Source organism: Periplaneta americana, chromosome 10 (genome assembly GCF_040183065.1).
Source record: "Periplaneta americana isolate PAMFEO1 chromosome 10, P.americana_PAMFEO1_priV1, whole genome shotgun sequence".
Lineage (NCBI taxonomy): Eukaryota > Metazoa > Arthropoda > Insecta > Blattodea > Blattidae > Periplaneta > Periplaneta americana.
In genome coordinates this window covers 80303933-80323045 of record NC_091126.1, presented here as the reverse complement: position 1 = coordinate 80323045, position 19113 = coordinate 80303933, and the positions used below count along the sequence as shown (strand labels likewise).

General features: G+C 37.7%; 1 protein-coding gene across 6 annotated transcripts in view; it reads right to left on the bottom strand.

Moving 5' to 3' along the window:
• Ssdp (Sequence-specific single-stranded DNA-binding protein) overlaps nt 1–19113 on the bottom strand; it is a 701465-nt gene that overhangs the window by 575054 nt on the left and 107298 nt on the right. The window lies entirely within an intron of this gene.

Genomic DNA, 19113 nt, shown 5'->3' with positions numbered 1-19113 from the left:
ATAGAAGTCAATGCCCACACTTCTATGAGATGTTTTTATTGTCATTCAGTGTTTTACCTTTTGGTACCGTTGGGGTCTTTAATCCACTTAACCACCACTTAAAAACTAGCGCACGATTTACAAGATTTATTGTCATGCTCCCACTTCTTTGAAATGTCATTCTTGTCATTAATTTGGTACCGTTAAAGATCTTTAATCCTCTTATCCACGACTCACAAATTAGCGCAAGTTTTACAGGATCCATTGTCCAGTCCTTGTGACTCTGTTGTCTATCAATACATGTCGCACTCTTGTTAACTAGGCTTAAAACCCTCCTTACGGACACCACATCTGTTAATCTACACTCAGTGTCATTATTAACTTTTAGCACCTAACATTCCGGGCTCTAGTGATAAGTACAGTGGTACTAATAATTATAGTGGCGGTTATGAGAATGGAAATGCTGGTGTAGTGATAAGTGTTGTGCAAGAGGGACGTGGTAATATGGTAAAAATGCGGTGGTGTTTATGGTGGTGACAGTTTATGGTTTTTGTTTTTCTGTTGATACTGGCGACGACGTTTGTGGTTGTTATGCTGCTGATTCTGGAAACGACGGTTGTGGTTGTACGTTGATGCTGGCGACGGCGATTGTGGTGGTTCTAGTTGTACTGGTGACACTAGCGACGACTTTGTGGTGGTTGTTGTAGTTGTGCTAGTGACATTGGCGACGACTGTTGTGGTGAATGTATTTGCGCTGGTGGCAGTGGCGACGACTGTTGTGGTGAATGTATTTGCGCTGGTGGCAGTGGCGACGACGGTTGTGATTGCTGTAGTTCTACTAGTAACATTTACTATGACGACTGTGGTATTAGTTTCGCTGGTGACATTAGCGACGAATTTGTGGTGGTTGTAGTTGTGCTGGTGACAATGTCGACGACGGTTGTGCATCTTTTACTTGTGCTAGTTCTGACGGTGTTATAAGGGATTACAATTGTGGTTGTATTTATGACGGAAACACTGCTGATGGCGCTTGTAATGTTCTATTTGAGATAGTGTTACTGGCGAAGAATATTGTAGTTGTAGTGATAATATTAAAGACGTCTGTAGCTCTTCTGGTGGTGATATTCGTAAAGGTTATAATTTTCTAGTTTGGATGATGTTGAGACGACAGTTGTGGCGGTTGCAATTGCGAAAATGAGATTTGTGGTGGTGGTAGCGGTATTATTCAACAGCTGAAATGTTTATAATAGTCTCGGCGATATTGGATATGATTGTTCTTGTAGTTGCGGCGCTGTTACGGGAATTTCAGTTGTGGGGTTTTTAATTTTAATTTTAATGTTTGTGGTTGTAGTGTTAACGATAATATTACTGATAATTCTGATATCTGTAGATGGGAACAGCGACAATTGTTTTGTTGGTAGTGTTGAAGACTGTGATGTTAAAATTGGTGGCAGTGGAGATGGGAGTTTTCGCTTTGATCAGTACCTATTGGTCTTTTATCACTACCGTTATCTAGCGTGGATACAATTTGTGATGACAAAAGGAGTTCGATAATTCGCCAAATCTTGAACAACTGCGAACTAATATTGAGCCAACACAGGACTTCAACCCACGCCCAAATTCAGCCCGGGAGAACGATCCCGCTCGCTTAGCCTAGATAAGATCCGTAGCTCGTGGTTGTAGCAGTAATAGTAATGGCCATCTCATATGATCGTGATATTGAACGTGGCGACTTAATAAAGAGGATTGCATCAGAAAAAAGTGCTTGTGTCTTACATTTCGGCATTTACCTAACAAATATCGATGAAAAGAAAATTCTTCGGAAGGCAATTTTGGGAACTGAACCTCAGTCGTCACGAAATGAGAGCACGTTATCACATGGTTGATTCGTATATTCTGCGTAGCAAGTAAAACACTTTGCGAACACTGAAATGTGTCAACACCCGAATAACCCGAACTATACGGCGCAATGAGGATACGAAACTGTATCGATCTTCTTTAACCATGAAGTGCAGGCGCAATGGTACATCGTTGTACGTACTTGTTTCCATTTTCTCATTATACGAAGCGTACAGACACGCAATGCTGCAAAAATTCAATAACTATATAGATTACGTTCTCCATACTATCATGTCTGAAGGATTGTGCATTCCTGAGAATAGTATCGGTGCCAGTGGATATATTTTGATTCGCTTTGACTAGAATGGGGTATATAATAACTTCCTGAGGCATATTTGCAGAAAATGGGGATGACTATGTTGGAAGAGAAAATGGCCGCCGAATGTAAAGTTTCATCCAGCAAGCAGCGAGAAACCATCTCACTAGTAGTGTGGTTCACCAATCAGCCACAATTTAAGAAACTGTACTGTAATACTTAATGCTCAGGATTGTGCGACGAGACGGTGTATAACATTTTCACATTTTTTTTTGGTAAACGTAACGAGTCTCGCCCAAAGAGGAAAGAATGATAATTCTGCTTATTTGCGCCATTACATTATCTTTACCAGAATCCTGCATCAGAGTTACTTCAGATGATATTTTGTGTATCAAATATCCAGGTACTGTATCATAATCACGTTATATTAATTTGCATGAATCTCAACTACCTTTGGGGTGATGAATGATATATAATGGATTTCCAAACACAGTTCGTGAAAAATATTAGGTTTAAGGCCGTTTGTCATCTCGTGAAACTTACTTGCGCGTAAGGAAAAGAAAATTGTGGACTGTCAAGCTTCCTTCCCCCGTCGCTATGCTCACATTTACAGCTAGCTAGCTCACCTAACCCCACCATAAGATTCTTACTTTGAGGTACGGCGCTCCATCCATTTGATTCCATGAGATAACTAATGACCTATGCATGGTGGCAATATTGTGGAATAAGTTACTACAACGAAATGTACAGGATAAAAAACGCACGAAATAAACACCGAAGAGTTTCAAGCAATTAGACTGCTAGAAGCTAGAGTAAATAAATCAAGCAGACGTACTCCTTTCCACTGATAACGTTCTATTCTTCATGGTGGCTACTGATTTTCGGGATTTTTTTTTTTTTTACAAAGTTTGAAAATACCTCCTTTTTAAATTGTATTTATTCGAGTTCAGTTATATAGAAATCACTTATCTCAAAACCATATTTTAGGCTGATGATTACACTATCCAAGTGCCGAAAAGAAAAGTGCCAACAATGACATCTGCAATTTGTTGCGCTAGCGTAATGTTTGCAAACCATACCTGCACGTTTTCAATATCGCCCTGATCTACGAGTGCACTTGCAGCAATATTTGAATGAAGTGTTACGTTTTTATCAATTAATTTCCTTTATCCCACTTATTTATTTCTTAGAATTTCGCAACAATATGCAGTTTTCGATTTATATCTCTATGTATGCACTTTGAATGCGCCCACTTAGCAATATGATTACTTCAGTTCAGTTTGAAGTTTTATTGTCAATTTTGGAGTACCATGTTCTGAAATTATTCAGTAGGCCTATCGTAAGGAAAATCCTGGTATTGTTTCTGCAGCAAAACGTGAAAAGAATACTCGTTTAAGCCTCCGGTATTCGCGCGCACAAATGTAACTTAGTGGTCGCGTGGATCACAGTTGTGATCCATATTCTAAGTTTGTTTTCCAAATACAGTATAATTTCATATTTTAAACTTTCTGGGTAATTACTAATGATTACACATTAACAGAGTGTAATTAGGATCGTTTTCGCAAAACTCACTTTCTGCAGGAATGAGCAAAATGGAGTTTTGTGTGGTATAATTATATTTAAGGAAACGATACATATTTTGCTTTTGATGTGTATATGTACGAAATACTGGCTAAAAATGAAGTGTATTTAACATAAAATTTGCGAATAATTTTGTACATACAATTTTCCAATCAGTTATTTGGGTCTCCTGAAAAAATTATAATTTTGCTGAAAACGAGTTTTGGAAAAACGGTCCTTTCATTTTTTTTCAAAATTAAAAAAAAAAACAATTGTTTATCCAATTACATATTATAGTAAATGCTGTAAAAACGTATATTTAGAGACTGAGAACATTTGTGCGGAGCAAAGTCGTGATCCAAGAACGGACCAACTTAATTACGCGCCAAAAAAAAAAACATTTCCCTAACACTAGTCAGTTACAGCGACTAGCTGAGGATGTAGAGAAATATACAAATAAGATCCCCCGGTGACAGCTACAGTGAGTGCTGCCTACTCGGATCACAAATCATAAATAAACTACTGGATCACTAATGTGATCCACGCGACCACTGGAGGGTTAAGAGACATTAATGATGATTTGTCATTAAAGTGCTAATATTTCTACCCACCGTTTCAAATTTCCATTGTGTTGTGGTGGGGCTATTAAATATTACAATAATATTGACGAGTATATATGATTTTATGTCATTTTGTGCATTTCCTTGTATGTAAAATTTAAATTGTGTCCGGGAATCATTTGTTGGCATCCCTAACTAACACTACTACCATCACCACGATCACCACTACTTGTTCTACAATTATTTTCACTTTGGGAAGTGCCTTAGCCTGCAAGCTGATTGAACTTAAAGCTTATCAGCCCAAATAGGCTCTCTTTGTGCACCCATGATGCAGCGGCGGTTATTCAAGTGAAGTACGTGAAGGCTATCTTCACCTCTTTTTTCGTGCTGTAATAAAATATATTTCATCAATGAATTAAAACTGAAATGCATTCCTCACTAAACCGTATTTTGATCAACTTTTTAATCTGTCTTGCTCGGCTTAATCCGGTCAGTTAACGTCCTCTGGAACACTTCAAATGAACCCCTCACCAGTCAAGTCACGTGGCTAGCAGGCCAACTAGTGAGGGATGTGGATGCTGAAGATCCAAGGGAGGATTTCCTTTTCGTCTTCCGTAAACAAACTTGGTTGCCATGACGACGACTTGCTCACTGTGAATTGCCGATCCTTTTCGCGAGGCTATTAGGAAAGTCTGGTGAAGCGACATTTATTTGCTTTCTCTGTTCTTGGAAAACAGAATCGATCTCTGCACAAACATTGGATCAGGGTGGCAAACTGTAATATTTTGCACCTAAATAAGAAAACGTAAAATATTTTTGTTTAGTCAATAGTCCGAAGACAGGTTTGAACCTCACAAGTGATACAAACATGTCACCACTTATGAGGCAACTAGGCCAGGAGATAATAGGATAGAGTGGCCAGTTCCTTTCCCCCTACATTGCATACATCGCCGATTAGCTACATATTACACTAATCAGACTTCGGATGCATACACACAATTACTGTTCTTCCTCCGACACATCGTGAAGTGAGATGTAAATATTGTGTAAAGGAATTAAATATTGCTCAAACATATATATATATATATATATATCGCGATATTTTTATTTTAGCATCTCTTGAATATTATATTTTGTGTAGATTTTGAAATATTTTGAGTAATGTATAAAGAAAGCTGGCATAACATTTTAAACTACATTGTACATCTCCCACTCTGGCTGACGAATGACTTCGATTTTAGTCTATACATATTCTTTGTAGTGACAAGTGCAGTGAAATGTAAAGATGTTAGCAAGTGTAGCCTAATAATACAATGAAAACATGAATCCGTTAAACGATTTAACGTGTAATCTTTTGGAGACACCGTTTTCTCGTTGTTCTGCAGAAGATAAACAAGATATTTTAAAATACGGCAGACCAACAACTCTGTATTAGTATAACTGTGGAGCGAAGTGTAAGGTAAAAAAAGATTTGAGGAACGTAATGTTATCCCTGTCTGTTTATTTGCTGTGTTTATTGTAAGTTTTCTATTCAACAGAACATTGCTTTGATTTATGCATAGCTGCATAATTTTACTATACATTAGAAATAACATGTTCTGAAGTTTATTAAAAATATGAATACAGTTTATGATTATAATTGTGATTTTGAAATTTGTTATGTGTAAGTAATATTTCTTCATTCTTTGTGTACTTTTTTAACTTGATATGTTGTGTGAAATGTGTGAGAATTTTTCTTGTCATGCGGACTTGTAGTTACTTTTATTTAGTTGTATATAAATTGTGTGGAATTTTTATTGGGGCAGTAAATTCTTCGGGGTTAAGGGGGCGCAGCCTCCCGAAATGTTACAAATTTGTACAGTATATATTATATACTGTGGTTTTCATAAAATTAAAAAAAATGGTGAATATATTACATTAATCCAATATGGACACCATATAGCTTACAAAAGCGTTCGCGACGTTATCAATGACATCACGGTCATCCATCGATTCCAGGAAATTACCTAGAATTCTATTGGCCTTCACCTAATTTATCCGACAGAGCCGCCACTGCCATGATGAAATGAGTCGCATTCCAACTCTGCTACCAGCTAAGACGGCCCGACCATCCACCACAAAATAAATTCATCTCTAACCTTCAAGTCCGTAAACTATACCTTAAGCAGTGAATTACCCTTCCTCATTAGCTCTATACGTGTCGTCATATCCACTTCAGGTCCACACCTGTGGAGTAACGGTTAGAGCGTCTGGCCGCGAAACCAGATGGCCCGGGTTCGATTCCTGGTAGGGACAAGTTACCTGGTTGAGGTTTTTTCCGGGGTTTTCCCTCAACCCAATATGAGCAAATGCTGGGTAACTTAAGGTGCTGGACCCCGGACTCATCTCACCGGCATTATCACCTTCATCTCATTCAGACGCTAAATAACCTGAGATGTTGACAAAGCGTCGTAAAATAACCTACTAAAATAAAAAAATCCACTTCGTGAAACGAGAACTGTGGCGATTCAGTGCTTCTCATACAGAACTGTGATTTGTCTACAACTCACTACCACTTTATCTTTCTTTGGACAAACCGCGAGAAACATTCATTGCGACGAACGGCGGCTTCGACCACGCTAACACTGGAGATATCCCCTTTTTTTTTCGAGAATAATACGATAATGAAAGGGAATTTTGGAGATTGCTTGCAGAATGTTGAGGGAAAACGAAAGAACCTGTAAAAAATCCTTAATCCTTGACTGTGACCACGAAAAAATTCAACGCCTCCAACGCAAAGATTTATTCGGAACCACGGTCATCGTGAGCCGGTGCTCTGCTAGCTGAGTTATCAAGGAGACTTGCAGTAATATCATGTAATAAATCTTTTTTTTTTCCCGAAATATAGGAGTCTGAATGCTTTGGGTATCTCAATTCATTCATCTCTTCGTCTAATGCAAGAAACAAAAGCATTAATAGATTTCGCATTCATAGTCATTCTGTGCTTTTGACTTGAAATAAAAACCATTAATTTTTATTAAAATGACTATACTGCATACGTATCGTTCTGGGATAAACTGACTAATATATTGTAATGAAAAAGTACGAAATTCGTCCAATAAATTAGGAGAGGCATGGGGGAACAGTAGGGGAATTGTAGCTGCTAATATTCGCTCAACCCACAATCTTAAGTTAGGTTCTGAACTGCTTGTTGTTTGCATCAAACACTGTGTTTATTGTAGCAGTAGTAAACGATAACTGTTGAGTGTATGCCATTACAGATTAAATTTCATGTGTTTTATAGTTATTATGATCATTATATATTATAAGTAACTTACCAACTTTGGAAGTTATTTCTACTGCTCATGCATATACCACCTACTGTTCATGCATTTACCACTGGTAATACATGTACACAGTACTAAACAGATACAAATTAAAGTTGCTAAGTTCGATATTCATTAACCATCACTTCGGTGCTGCACTTCGCTGATATTTCTTGTTCCTAACAAGCCTTTCTATATTAAGATCAACACTTTTTGTACTTCAGCGTAAAATTGACATAAAATGGCCATTTGTGAGACGTGAACTTGTACTTTTAACGTTGTTAATTTTTTTTTTCAAATTCAGTAATAATATAAAAGTGGATTCGAATATGCGCAGAAATCTTGCTGCAAAACTATTTAAGTTTGGAAAAGTTACAGTGGGTAATGATTCGTACAATTCCTTGCTGTTACCCGACATTTCAATAAGTGTATTTTTCTGTACATTCAGCTATTGCTGTAGATCATTTGGAGCTTGTACTTGGTTAAACAAGGTACTACTACACAAATGAAGTTACTTGTCCATTGTATTAATATTAGAAAATTTAAACTGAAGTTGGTAGTGAATATTTTCGATCATGAGTGCTACCACTCATGTAGGTCTACATCTGGCCTTTCACCGCTTAACGAAAGCAAAGATGGAAAATAATATGCACTATTGCTTTCCATAACTGTAATCGTGTCACAAATCCGTTTATGGAGCCAAACATCCTATGATTGTTTTGATATTCTTTCTCTAGTGTAGTGTTCAAATCAACAAGGTGATGACATACCTAAGAAATTCCAAATCACTTATCCACTGTTGTTTCTGTAATTCAATGCCCATTCCCTATGAAAAAAAAATACACATCCTTTAAACAAAGTCTAAAATATATGTTTTCCATCAATAAAAGCATTTTTGCAATTAAACTGCCATCAGACTTCTGATTTCGAAATACTGCATACAGGGTGTAACAGGAACTAACCGAAAAATTTTGAGGAATGGTAGATCACACAGAGAGAATCATTTTTGCTAAGGAACATATATGCTCGATGACATCATTAAGGAGCTAATATGCATCCGAAAATTCAGATCTCCGTCAATTATTTTACACAAATGAAATTTAATTTTCCATGCATGTTCTGACAATTTACAACAGCTGTTAAAATTACATGCCGTGAGCAGGACCTCATTACAGCAGCAGCATTCAGCATCCAACTCTGTCAGGCATGGCAAGATTGTGGTGGATAAGCTGGACTGAAGAACCACACAGACCAAAAATAGACTGCAGCAGTGTAACAGGCGATGGAGACATAAGGCGCACACTTACGCAACATACCCGATGCTGAATGCGCTTCTAAAAGGAGCCCGTAACTCGTGAAGGACGTGTCATCGAGCATATGTTCCTTAACAAAAATGATTCTCTTTGTCACCTATCATTCCTCAAAGTTTGCCGGCAAGGTCCTGTTACACCCTGTATATCCTTTCGTCGGATGGAAAATAATTTCAGTATTACTCCTGTGTTGGATGTTTGATAAGACGGACTGGAGATGCACCATGCAAACCAGTAACAAACTACAGCAGTGTAACAGATGATAAAAGACATAAGGCGCACACTTACGTAACATACGCGAAGCGGAATGCGCTTCTAAAAGGACGAGTAACTCATGAAGGACATGTTATCGAGCGAATGGAAAATAATTTCAGTGTTACTCCTGTGTTGGATTTGTTTGATAAGACGGACTGAAGATGCACCATACAAACTAATAAACTACAGCAGTGTAACAGATGATAAAGACATAAGGCGCACACTTACGTAACATACACGAAACGGAATGCGCTCTAAAAGGACGCGTAACTCATGAAGAACGTGTTATCGAGCGTATGTTCCTTAACAAAAATGATTGATTGTCACTTACCATTCCTCAAAGTTTGTCGGCAAGGCCTTGTTACACCCTGTAAATCCTCACGTAGAATGAAAAATAGTTTCAGCTTTACTCCTCTGTTTAGCCATGTAACTTTACAGTTATAAGGGGAATCATTGTTGAATTTATTTTCTCCACAAACTCTTTGAACTCTGTATGTTGACGCGAATGTGATTTTGGTTAATCATATTTATTGTCTTTACAATTTGAATCACGTTATTTAAATTAACCGATTATGCACATAATGCCTCTCCGTGAATTGTACAGTGGAATGTTTTAAGTTCATAGGACGAATTCCCTTTGCTTCTATAAATTGCCTGGAAGTGCTACAAATCCATTATGTTTCTCAGTCACTGACGGGCTCCATTTGTCGATACAGATACAAGTCTTCCATTGTAATTCGAAATGTGATCCTACACATAATTTAATGTAGCCTTAAGTGTGTTTGGAATAAACTCTATCTTTCAGAGAAATCCATTGTAGAAGTTCTTCAGTTACATTTAACTCGGAATCAATGCTCCTTATTAACACCGCCAACTGTTTGGTGTACTTAATATTCGTGCTAAAGGAAATTTGAACGTTTCAATTCTCTTCTTTAATTGTTACTCTACGTATATCGGTACTCATTTCTACAATATTCTGTTACTGTACGACAGTCAGAATTACAGATTTGAAGTCCACAACTGTGGAGTAACGGTCAGCGCGTCTGGCCGCGAAACCAGGTGGCCCGGGTTCGATTCCCGGTCGGGGCAAGTTACCTGGTTGAGGTTTTTCCCGGGGTTTTCCCTCAACCCAATATGAGCAAATGCTGGGTAACTTTCGGTGCCGGACCCCGGACTCATTTCACCGGCATTATCACCATCTCATTCAGGCGATAAATAACCTAAGCTGTTGATAAAGCGTCGTAAAATAACCTACTAACCTACAGATTTGAAATCTACCGATCTTTGAGAAATATCTTCAGAAGCCAATACTAAATATATGCTGCACTCTCCCTCCGAAAAAGTTCTCAAGTGCCCTGGCTATAATTAGGTTCTGAAATGCTGTAACTTGCTCCCAAATAAATTCTCAATCAATCAGTGGCTCTGGGGTAGTCTTCCTAACAAGTATGTTTTTCCGTAGATTTTCTTAAGGTTTCCTTTCAGATTGAGCCTTTACCAACAATAAATTTTATTATAAAAATAGGTTATACACACAGCATGGCTATAAAACTTGTGGAGTTAGCAAGGGAGGTGTAGGGTTCAGAGTGAAATTAAAACACTCCAAATCGTACGTATTTAACACTCTTTAGGTTGGCCAAGGCATGATGTTTGTAGCCTACAATCGTTACATTCTCGTACTGTATATCTACGGTGAAACTTGAATTCATATTAAATAGCAAAAGCTGTAGGCTATGGTTTCCGAGATGTTCAAAGTACGAAGCCCAGTATGTGATTATATTTTGACGTGACGTCTTATAATTCGATCTGTCTGTAGCTGCTTAGACTACAAAAATTGACGTAACAAAATTCGGTAGGAATTTGAAACGATCGTACATAGAAAGTTCCTGATAAATTCCGTTCATGTAGATGTCAATGTTTCGGACATATCCACATTACGCGACTATATAGGTTCCGGGTGGGCAGGTGTCGCGCGTGGGGTGGGGAGGACGCGCTGTTGCTGGAGTACAATTTCGGGTGCAAGGTTAACTTCGAGAAGGCGCTGTGATTACACGTGTTGCATTTAGATGCAATAAACAGCAGACGTTTGTAAAAAACTCTTCTCGTACGAATAATGATATTTAATAAGAAGTTTTGGTGTTGGTGTTCTGAGCGTGTAAACAAATTTTTGTGAAAAATTAGTATAACATTGCGTTACAATGACCAATTCACCCAAATCGAAATTGAGGAAACGAGCTCAAACCGATAGATCGAATCATGAAGCCCTGGAAAAGTCCGCTATAAGTGGGACTGAAGAGGGCAGAAAGTACAGGGAAAGCCAAAACGCCGAGCGCGCGAAGATCGCTCAGCCGGGTACGAGCGCTGCTGGCCCTTTTACTGCTCACATGTCCAAAAGGCGTGGTCAACAAAGGAGATCTCGCGGGGAATCCAAGTTCTTTAATTTTATGTAACTTATAATAATGTTTTGAACACTAATAACTATATAATAAACGTGCTTTTGAGAAGCTAGCTATTGTTTCATGTTATCACTCCAGAAAGCCCGCGGCCGTGTCAGCGACACAGTCTACACTTTTTTTTGTTCGATAAGGGTTTCCCATCTTTCCTTGTAGGTGGCGTTATCGTGAAATTTGTTCAGAGTTGTTATTTTTTCGTAGTTACTCTTCCCATTTTTAGGTTTGTTAGTTATTCTGAAATATGTACTCAATTTTAACTTTGATTTTTAAAGGTATACGTACGTCATAGTAGATACATTAATTAAATTGTGGAAACAAAAGCATCTCAGTGTTATTTTCAATTTACCAATAGATGGCGCCGCTACTTTGTTTACAATCATTCATTACTGAAGTCGCGGGCATCGAAAATAGGTCACCCATGCCAGCTCTTGTGAATGTAGGGGTTGTCTGCTATGCAGGCTGTAAGAAAGGACAAGCCTTTCCCGTTTTACAGCTAGTCGAAGGGTCAAGCTTTATCGGCAGAAAGATCGGGTAGCAAAGGGGCACTCCACAGACCGTCCTCGCACCTTCAATAGAGAACACAATGAGGCCCTCCGAACACAGACTGTCGAGAATCCTTTTCAATCTGCAGTCGGAATGAAGACTTCGTCTTCCTTTCCGGGTTGCGTGCAGTTCTCGCCGACTTGCTTAAAAGTCACGATGCCGCTAGAAAAGTGTATTTGACAGATGCTCAAAGACTTAATCGCCTAGCATTAGCAGCACACACGCTGAATTTCGGCTCCGAGAACGTAGTCTTCTCCGAAGAAGTCATATTCTTCACTGCAAGGGACTGGCCGATCCGGGTATACCGTGCACCGAAGATCGTGTATGAATCTACACACAGAAATCCATGGAGCCGGGGTGCTGTTGAAACTTCCAAGAGTTCTGAACGCCACGCTATACTAAACGCTTCCGAGTTTTTGGTTAATTCCAGCCCCTGATAGACCAAAGTTATCTCGAAGGTCAACGTATTCGTTTCCAGCAGGATAACCATCCGGTCTATTTTTCACTAGCAGTTCAGGAATATTTTCTTAGAAGTAGAGGATAGAGGTTGAAGTGTGGCTACCGAATTAGCCTTTCTCAGTCCGATACAGAACCGTCTGTGGTGTAATGAAAGTTCCACGGAAACACTGGCCTGCCAAGAAAAGTTTCTGGTACACGGTCCTTAATGTTTGAGAAAAGCTCGCCCTCAAAAAGAATTCTTTCAACAACCTTATATCCGATTGGTTTCGAGCGGTTATAGAACGGTAAGGTGAACCGACGAGATGATTTTGTTTTTATTATTTGGGGTGTAGGTATAAAGAGTGAAATGTAGTCGAGACTAAAGTTTATTTCATTTTGTATTTTCTTAGGCCCGAAGCCATAACTTACATAAATGAACAAATTATTTTGCTTTTTATTATTTTTTCGGGTAAAAATAGAAATGTCGTCTTACGGTTTGCGTTTATTTTATTCTCTCGTATATATTTTTCTCAGTGCCTCGTATAGGCCTATATTTTAATCTCATGATCGGAGTACTGGTCCCCCCATTCCTAGAGAGGCTTAAAAATTAATAATATTGCTAATAAATTAATAAACACACAACTATTAGCGACACAGCGAAGAAGCGTATCGGTGGACTTCGAAACTAAAAGATTTGACGTCATGCTTCATCCACAAGTATCCTCAGTTCCAGTTAATACTCGTGCAGTTCAATATGTCAACGTTAGGAAAGGTAATGCTTAGCGAAGCGAGAGATCTGTTATAAAGCTATTGCATTTTGTGAATCAGTGAAGGAAGCAGCTATACTTATATCCAACGTAATGAAATGTGTTGCTTCATTGCTGGGTATAAATAAAGCTAAAGTTTGTAAGATAAGGAAAGAAAGTAAGAGAACTGAGAAGTAAAGAGTCTACTAGGCTATTGCATCTTCGAAATATTGTCGACCAAACAGATTCTACAAAATTGACGTAGACTACATGGATAATGCGTTATTAGGCTTCAGATTCACAAATATTATTGTGATAGTAAAGAAAGTTACGTAAGTACTGTAGTCTCAGAACGAAACAGGATTCAAAACGCTAATTATTAAAGCGATGCTACACTTGCTAATGGCGTGAACGGATATTGCAGCTAAAAGTGCTGCATACTTTCGTTTAATGAGAAAGAATAATACAAATGAACAAAAGCCTATAGTATACATCGACGAAACGTCGTAAGACGTGAATGAGCCTTTTGTGTTTACTAATGACAGTGCGGGGCAGAGAATTATTGTCGTCCATGCAATTAGTGATATGTGGTTTATTCCGGAGACATTTTTTATGTACCAAGCCAAATCAAAATACGATTATCACAATGAAATTAATAATGAAAATTATATAAAATGGTTGACCACATAGTTAATTCCAGGATTGTCAGAGGGGAGCGTGGTAAAAGAGAACACACCTCCAACACGAAACATTACAAAGTGTTAAGCGACAGTGGCTTCTTGACAGCGGTGTGTAGCTTTTGACACCGTCGACATTTCCGCAGAATTTCTGATTGGAAAAGTTTAACAAGCAGATTTCGTAACTTAATATGTTTACTAAGTTATGTTTAAGTGTCATATCAGTACGTTTTAAGGTTCGAAGAAAAGTAAAGAAACAAGTTCAAATAATCGTAATTAATAATAATAAAAATAATGACGATATTGATAATGTAATAATTTATTTAACAATGTATATAACTTTGCAACCCTTTTTACGGATCCACATATATGTTCCAGTTTGTATATGATGCGGACTATACAAACTGACTGTGTGTACTTTAGTCAATTACGTTCTTAGGATTATACAGGATGTAACTAAATTGTATGTAAAAACTCTACGGGCGTATTCCTCTGATAGGGTGAATGGATATATGTTATATGGACATTGGTCCGGAAACGCTTTATTTCCTTGCTATACAACATTACTTACATTGATGCGGTACATTATGCAATAAAAGTAACATACCACATGAGAATACCAATGTTTGGGGCGGCATTGTTGGTGACGTTCTGGAGGGACCTCATGTTCTTCCACCGAGGCTCAACGGAGAAAGATACAAAGAGTTCTTAGAGTACACCTTAACTATTCTGTTACACCATGTGCCGTTAGCAATACGAAGAAACACGCATTTCAAGTACGATGGAGCTTCTGTTCATTTCGGTGTCAATATTCGTCAATTTCTACATCGAAGGTTCCGCGACAGACGGATGGGTAGAGATGAACCAATACTTTGACCCCTGCACTCTCTAGACCTAAACTTACTAGACTTATTTGTGGTGTCATTTAAGAGCTTGTAAATGGAATCCCGGTGCAAGACGAAGAGTCTTCGAGCCCGTATTTTGGAAGACTACGAGACAAAACGACATTCTCCAGGGATATATCAGCCATCAGAGATTGAATGCGACGATGGGTTGATGCATGTATTCATGCTAACGGGTACCATCTTGAACACTTCCTGTAAGACAGATTTTCATGTGGAATGCTGTTTTAATTTCATAATATATCGCATCATATAATGTAACTAGAGCTACAGAAAAAGAGCTATAACAGAGAAAATAAAGCGTTTCCAGAGAAATGTTCATTAACATTTTTACATCCTCTATATTAGAGTAATATGCCCTAAAGTTTTGACATAATTTCTAGTTAAACCCTGTATAATGATTATAATTCCATTATTTCAAAAGATTGCAATGAGTTTACAAAATTTGTAAATAAAGGCTTATAAATATTTACTAAATATTATTTTTGCAACTATTTAACTTTACACCCATTCTTAAGCTTTAAAGGAGTGGTGATTCATCTTTTGGAGGTTTTGGCCAACTTTTGGAGACTTTGGCCAGGAAATCTGGAAAATGTCCCTCTGTGCGGCGCCACGCCATCGCAATGGGAGTCGAAGCGTGGCTTTCGTTATTAATTCGTCGAAGTCACGACGCGTCTCGAACCAGTCGCATCCAAGCTGCTGTGTCGGACTCACTTCCAAGCAACTGCGCTTGGTTGTGAACATTATTAAGCCGTTCTTATAAGTTTCTTTTTAGTGTACAGTCAATTTGTGCAGAAATGAAAAATAGAACATAATACGTGAAAGTAATAGTATAAAATTCATGAAACTTTACATTCTAGGTGCAAGTTATTTGATACAATTACGAAGTAAAAGTAATACAAAAATTACAGCAGAATTATGTAGAACTACTGTACTGTGAAAAATTAACTTGTGAGTCATCAGTGTCTTAGAATTTCTCATTTGTTGTGGCGTTATCATCCTGCGATTTGTCTTCTTGATATTTATTTGCATGTCTAAATATGCCAGTGACGTACTCAATCATAATCACAAGACTTCAAAAATTAAAACTATCTGTAGATACTAACTCACTAAATTAGCAACCTTCATCATTTTTGTTAATGCGTTCGCTACCCGCTCGATTTTTAAATAATAGTTATACGCAGTTAAAATCCAAAATAATTTGTTGACGTTAAGTTTCGTTGCCGTTTCATCAGAGTCCCATCTAATATTTTTAATAATAATAAAAACCTCTGGCTGTTATATTGGCACCATGATGGATTAGTAGGCCTCCGGTGAAATAAGCATGAAGTTAATCCAAATAGTGGAACTGCATCCCTTCTTCCAAATTATATTTATTATTAAGCACCACAATATTTAAGGTTCAACTTATGTTCAGTACATCACTTCAGCGATTACACCTAATCTAGAGTTGACTTTTTTCTTTGTATACAGTTAAATTCGGGACCGATGCCTACCCAGCATCGTGATGCATTTGGGGATCTGCGATAGGTAGCGAAAATCGGTTTCGCAAAACCAGCTATAACGGCTGGGGGGATCATCGTACTAATCACACGATACTTCCTTTCTGGTTGGATGATCGTCCACCTCTGCTTCGGCATGTGGACGTGCGGCCAGCAACCTGCTGGTCGGTCTTGGCCCTGCAAAGGGCCATGGATTTACTTTACAGTTGAATTCACGTTTTCGTTTTTCACATTTTCTTCAGTGTATATAATACAGCATAAAAGTAAGTCATTACTTGAGCTAATTGTCGTTTGTTCACGACAAGACGAGACACAAATAATAGTCCCGAATTCGTCGCTTCGTGTACGAAAGCAGGTTGCCACTGATTTCATGCTAGAGGTGCCACCGGCGTATTTCAGTCGGCTGAGGCTCTTGCCTGTCGATCCTGATTTGCGCACGGACGTGGATTCGATTCCCGCTTGGGCTGATTACTGGATTGACTTTTTTCCGAGGTTTTCCCCAAACATACGGCGAATGTCAGGTAATCTATAGCGAATCCACAGCCTCATTTCACAATCACCAATCCCATCGATGCTAAGTAACAGAGTAGTTCATACAACGTCGTTAAATAACTAACTAAGAAAGGATACTGGAATTTCTTTCATGTCCGATCACGATTGCGTTGCGAAGTGTATGAACAGTCAGTGACAGTTCGAAAAGCTATCTGTGACGTCAGAAACCATACACTTTGAAATCTCTTCTCTTTCACACACACGAGAGAGGGGGTGTGTGTATATAAATATAAATATATATAAACAGAACTGAAGTAATTTAATAGAAAAAAGACAGAGTACCAAAAACTCCCTTAAGAAATTTCACCCCTGCACGCCACACACAAAATAGGATATCACGTGTAGGCGAAGTGGAAACTTCCTTACATAATGTTAGAATCATTGTTTATAATTAGATAGTAACGTATGTAAGTTTTGATGAATGAGAAAACTTCACTACAAAATTACAGGAAGGTTAAAACTGTATGGAGTCAAGAACCATATAAAACGATATGTGATAGAAACACATGGATTAGATTGGGAGTGTGGAAATTGTAAGGTTTTAGAGATAATATAGAAAATGACAAATGCATATTATGTGGCGAAATATAAAGATATATTGTTAACATGTGTCGAGACAGATTGGAGTGAACGCAGTTTTATGAAAAGAGAATGGTTAAATTTTAGTAATGAAAATTTCATTACTAAAATTTAACCATTCTCTTTCGGCAAAAACAATTAAATTGTTTTTGCCGAAATATGAAGAATTACAAATAAACAGATAATAAAATCTTTGGAACATACCTTTGGAAAGTAAGAGAAAAACGAATGAGGGAAATAAATAAGTTAAAAGACATGTAAAATAAATTTTAAAATGTATGTGTGCATATAATGTAAGAAGATCTACCTATGTATATATAAAAATTGTATGTTGATAAGAATGATAAGTGATAGTTATATGACCGGAGGTCTTTGCTATCATTAAACATTGTAACACACTGCAGCCAAATAAATAAATATAAATAAATGTAAGCTTTGTAAATTGTTAATTCGCTCCTGGGGATTTGAAGGAAATTAAACCAGTAAATTTTATGGTAAGTTTATAGTAGCCTCTGATTTGTTTCTTTCATTTCCCGAAGATTAGACGCGCAATGGGACAAAATAATAGACCATGTGTTTCAAACTAGCTTAAGTAAACCTATAGGAGAAGACAAGAATGGAAAAAAATAAACTACGAACGCTGCATAGTATGTAGTTAGAAGGAGGGCATGTCTCAAGTTGTTTAGCTTCCTAGTGCAGGTTTTGTGAACTTCCTGGTTTACTAATAAGACAATGAAGCGCAATCACCGATACCAACTCAAACGTGATGTTCCAGACTGTTGAACACAGAGCAGTCTGTTAGGTGCAGATTACTCTAGATATGACCTCACATGTCCAACTTTAGCTACTTCGATTTCAGTCATTACAACTTTTTCTCGGTAGTATTTCTTAATTAATCTGTAAAGAAAATCTGCAATGGAGGAAAGAGTAATTACCTGAGATCACTGACTTTTCCTCTGGAAATAGAGGGTTATTACGAATGCAATTATTGAATTTCCTTTTAAAAATCTGTAAGGAATGTCAGGATAATAAAATATATCTCAACCACGAATTCCCTCCCTCAAAAATGAATTATACTTTTTCTCTGTCTCACAAAGGTGATGAAACAATTTTCCAATGAAATTCATGCTCAAATTCAACACAGAGTCACACGTGCTTAAGTCTTAAAATAATACAACTTTTCATAGCGTTCTTTTATCGAAAACAATTTACTACAAGTGCCGATATCAGTGCATTCAATAACAAAAAAAAATCAGTGAATAATTAACAAGAAAACAATGGAAGTTAAAACTGTTACGAAATCAAAAACGGGAGCAGGAGTATCACATTCCACCCAGGAAGCTGGACGGAACACGATGTGATTCAAGAGTGTCACTGCACTACTAACGATCTTTGAAGAGATTCAGCGAAATACCAAAACCGCACTTTTTACAATCTGCTGCACATTTGAGACACACCTGTGATTCAAGCCACAAAATATGCACATAATTTTATAATTCTATAACATATTTGTCGTTTGGCAGGAATCAATGTCTAATATCGGGATGGCGAGTTAGTTACCGCGGAATATATGGATTCTGGATTTAAATATCATTAAATG